The following is a 5,150-nucleotide window of genomic DNA, read 5'->3' as shown; positions in this document are numbered from 1 at the left end:
GAAACGGCATGCTATAGTATGCCGTCCGAGACCATGGGCTATAGCCCATGGTCAAAAAGGATGAAAAACGAGGATTTGAAAAAAAGATGAAAATCACTCCGAGACCATGGGCTATAGTCCATGGTCTCGGGGTGATTTTCGTCTTTTTTTCAAATCCTCAAAAATGATGAAAAACGGAAACGGCATGCCATAGTATGCCGTCCGAGACCATGGGCTATAGCCCATGGTCAAAAAGGATGAAAAACGAGGATTTGAAAAAAAGATGAAAATCACTCCGAGACCATGGGCTATAGTCCATGGTCTCGGGGTGATTTTCGTCTTTTTTTCAAATCCTCAAAAATGATGGAAAACGGAAACGGCATGCTATAGTATGCCGTCCGAGACCATGGGCTATAGCCCATGGTTAAAAAGGATGAAAAACGAGGATTTGAAAAACAGAGGAAATCACTCCGAGACCATGGGCTATAGCCCATGGTTAAAAAGGATGAAAAACGAGGATTTGAAAAACAGAGGAAATCACTCCGAGACCATGGGCTATAGTCCATGGTCTCGGGGTGATTTTCGTCTTCTTTTTAATCCTCAAAAATGATGAAAAACGGAAACGGCATGCTATAGTATGCCGTCCGAGACCATGGGCTATAGTCCATGGTCTCGGGGTAATTTTCGTCTTTTTATCAAATCCTCAAAAATGATGAAAAACGGAAACGGCATGCTATAGTATGCCATCCGAGACCATGAGCTATAGCGCATGGTCAAAAAGGATGAAAAACGAGAATTTGAAAAAAAGAGGAAATCACTCCGAGACCATGGGCTATAGTCCATGGTCTCGGGGTGATTTTCGTCTTCTTTTTAATCCTCAAAAATGATGAAAAAAGGCATGCTATAGTATGCCATCCAAGGCCATGGGCTATGGGCCTATAACCTACTGTGGGCCTATAACCTTCTGTGGCGACTGTGGCTCAAGAGGTAGAGCAGGTCGTCCAATGATCCATGGGTCGGCGTTTCGAATCCCGTTTTAGCCCATGGTCAAAAAGGATGAAAAACAAGGATTTGAAAAAATCACTCTGAGACCATGGGCTATAGTCCATGGTCTCGGGGTGATTTTCGTCTTTTTTTCAAATCCTCAAAAATGATGAAAAATGGAAACGGCATGCTATAGTATGCCGTCCGAGACCATGGGCTATAGCCCATGGTCAAAAAGGATGAAAAACGAGGATTTGAAAAAAAGATGAAAATCACTCCGAGACCATGGGCTATAGTCCATGGTCTCGGGGTGATTTTCGTCTTTTTTTCAAATCCTCAAAAATGATGAAAAACGGAAACGGCATGCTATAGTATGCCATCCAAGGCCATGGACTATGGGCCTATAACCTACTGTGGGCCTATAACCTTCTGTGGCGACTGTGGCTCAAGAGGTAGAGCAGGTCGTCCAATGATCCATGGGTCGGCGTTTCGAATCCCGTTTTAGCCCATGGTCAAAAAGGATGAAAAACAAGGATTTGAAAAAATCACTCTGAGACCATGGGCTATAGTCCATGGTCTCGGGGTGATTTTCGTCTTTTTTTCAAATCCTCAAAAATGATGAAAAATGGAAACGGCATGCTATAGTATGCCGTCCGAGACCATGGGCTATAGCCCATGGTCAAAAAGGATGAAAAACGAGGATTTGAAAAAAAGATGAAAATCACTCCGAGACCATGGGCTATAGTCCATGGTCTCGGGGTGATTTTCGTCTTTTTTTCAAATCCTCAAAAATGATGAAAAACGGAAACGGCATGCCATAGTATGCCGTCCGAGACCATGGGCTATAGCCCATGGTCAAAAAGGATGAAAAACGAGGATTTGAAAAAAAGATGAAAATCACTCCGAGACCATGGGCTATAGTCCATGGTCTCGGGGTGATTTTCGTCTTTTTTTCAAATCCTCAAAAATGATGGAAAACGGAAACGGCATGCTATAGTATGCCGTCCGAGACCATGGGCTATAGCCCATGGTTAAAAAGGATGAAAAACGAGGATTTGAAAAACAGAGGAAATCACTCCGAGACCATGGGCTATAGCCCATGGTTAAAAAGGATGAAAAACGAGGATTTGAAAAACAGAGGAAATCACTCCGAGACCATGGGCTATAGTCCATGGTCTCGGGGTGATTTTCGTCTTCTTTTTAATCCTCAAAAATGATGAAAAACGGAAACGGCATGCTATAGTATGCCGTCCGAGACCATGGGCTATAGTCCATGGTCTCGGGGTAATTTTCGTCTTTTTATCAAATCCTCAAAAATGATGAAAAACGGAAACGGCATGCTATAGTATGCCATCCGAGACCATGGGCTATAGCGCATGGTCAAAAAGGATGAAAAACGAGAATTTGAAAAAAAGAGGAAATCACTCCGAGACCATGGGCTATAGTCCATGGTCTCGGGGTGATTTTCGTCTTCTTTTTAATCCTCAAAAATGATGAAAAAAGGCATGCTATAGTATGCCATCCAAGGCCATGGGCTATGGGCCTATAACCTACTGTGGGCCTATAACCTTCTGTGGCGACTGTGGCTCAAGAGGTAGAGCAGGTCGTCCAATGATCCATGGGTCGGCGTTTCGAATCCCGTTTTAGCCCATGGTCAAAAAGGATGAAAAACAAGGATTTGAAAAAATCACTCTGAGACCATGGGCTATAGTCCATGGTCTCGGGGTGATTTTCGTCTTTTTTTCAAATCCTCAAAAATGATGAAAAATGGAAACGGCATGCTATAGTATGCCGTCCGAGACCATGGGCTATAGCCCATGGTCAAAAAGGATGAAAAACGAGGATTTGAAAAAAAGATGAAAATCACTCCGAGACCATGGGCTATAGTCCATGGTCTCGGGGTGATTTTCGTCTTTTTTTCAAATCCTCGAAAATGATGAAAAACGGAAACGGCATGCTATAGTATGCCGTCAAAAAGGATGAAAAACGAGGATTTGAAAAAAAGATGAAAATCACTCCGAGACCATGGGCTATAGTCCATGGTCTCGGGGTGATTTTCGTCTTTTTTTCAAATCCTCAAAAATGATGAAAAACGGAAACGGCATGCCATAGTATGCCGTCCGAGACCATGGGCTATAGCCCATGGTCAAAAAGGATGAAAAACGAGGATTTGAAAAAAAGATGAAAATCACTCCGAGACCATGGGCTATAGTCCATGGTCTCGGGGTGATTTTCGTCTTTTTTTCAAATCCTCAAAAATGATGGAAAACGGAAACGGCATGCTATAGTATGCCGTCCGAGACCATGGGCTATAGCCCATGGTTAAAAAGGATGAAAAACGAGGATTTGAAAAACAGAGGAAATCACTCCGAGACCATGGGCTATAGTCCATGGTCTCGGGGTGATTTTCGTCTTTTTTTCAAATCCTCAAAAATGATGAAAAACGGAAACGGCATGCGATAGTATGCCGTCCGAGACCATGGGCTATAGCCCATGGTTAAAAAGGATGAAAAACGAGGATTTGAAAAACAGAGGAAATCACTCCGAGACCATGGGCTATAGTCCATGGTCTCGGGGTGATTTTCGTCTTCTTTTTAATCCTCAAAAATGATGAAAAACGGAAACGGCATGCTATAGTATGCCGTCCGAGACCATGGGCTATAGTCCATGGTCTCGGGGTGATTTTCGTCTTTTTTTCAAATCCTCAAAAATGATGAAAAACGGAAACGGCATGCTATAGTATGCCATCCGAGACCATGGGCTATAGCCCATGGTCAAAAAGGATGAAAAACGAGAATTTGAAAAAAAGAGGAAATCACTCCGAGACCATGGGCTATAGTCCATGGTCTCGGGGTGATTTTCGTCTTTTTTTCAAATCCTCAAAAAGGATGAAAAACGGAAACGGCATGCTATAGTATGCCGTCCGAGACCATGGGCTATAGCCCATGGTCAAAAAGGATGAAAAACGAGGATTTGAAAAAAAGATAAAATCACTCTGAGACCATGGGCTATAGTCCATGGTCTCGGGGTGATTTTCGTCTTTTTTTCAATCCTCAAAAATGATGAAAAACGGAAACGGCATGCTATAGTATGCCGTCCGAGACCATGGGCTATAGCCCATGGTCAAAAAAGATGAAAAACGAGGATTTGAAAAAAAGATGAAAATCACTCCGAGACCATGGGCTATAGTCCATTGGGGACCTCGGGGTAATTTTCGTCTTTTTTTCAAATCCTCAAAAATGATGAAAAACGGAAACGGCATGCTATAATATGCCGTCCGAGACCATGGGCTATAGCCCATGGTTAAAAAGGATGAAAAACGAGGATTTGAAAAACAGAGGAAATCACTCCGAGACCATGGGCTATAGTCCATGGTCTCGGGGTGATTTTCGTCTTCTTTTTAATCCTCAAAAATGATGAAAAACGGAAACGGCATGCTATAGTATGCCGTCCGAGACCATGGGCTATAGTCCATGGTCTCGGGGTGATTTTCGTCTTTTTTTCAAATCCTCAAAAATGATGAAAAACGGAAACGGCATGCTATAGTATGCCGTCCGAGACCATGGGCTATAGCCCATGGTCAAAAAGGATGAAAAACGAGGATTTGAAAAAAAGATGAAAATCACTCCGAGACCATGGGCTATAGTCCATGGTCTCGGGGTGATTTTCGTCTTTTTTTCAAATCCTCAAAAATGATGAAAAACGGAAACGGCATGCTATAGTATGCCGTCCGAGACCATGGGCTATAGCCCATGGTCAAAAAGGATGAAAAACGAGGATTTGAAAAAAAGATGAAAATCACTCCGAGACCATGGGCTATAGTCCATGGTCTCGGGGTGATTTTCGTCTTTTTTTCAATCCTCAAAAATGATGAAAAACGGAAACGGCATGCTATAGTATGCCGTCCGAGACCATGGGCTATAGCCCATGGTCAAAAAAGATGAAAAACGAGGATTTGAAAAAAAGATGAAAATCACTCCGAGACCATGGGCTATAGTCCATTGGGGACCTCGGGGTGATTTTCGTCTTTTTTTCAAATCCTCAAAAATGATGAAAAACGGAAACGGCATGCTATAGTATGCCATCCGAGACCATGGGCTATAGCCCATGGTCAAAAAGGATGAAAAACGAGAATTTGAAAAAAAGAGGAAATCACTCCGAGACCATGGGCTATAGTCCATGGTCTC

This window comes from Electrona antarctica, assembly GCF_951216825.1.
Source record: "Electrona antarctica genome assembly, contig: scaffold_234, whole genome shotgun sequence".
Classification (NCBI taxonomy): domain Eukaryota; kingdom Metazoa; phylum Chordata; class Actinopteri; order Myctophiformes; family Myctophidae; genus Electrona; species Electrona antarctica.
The sequence above is the reverse complement of the archived record's forward strand: the minus strand, read 5'-3'. Positions refer to the sequence as shown.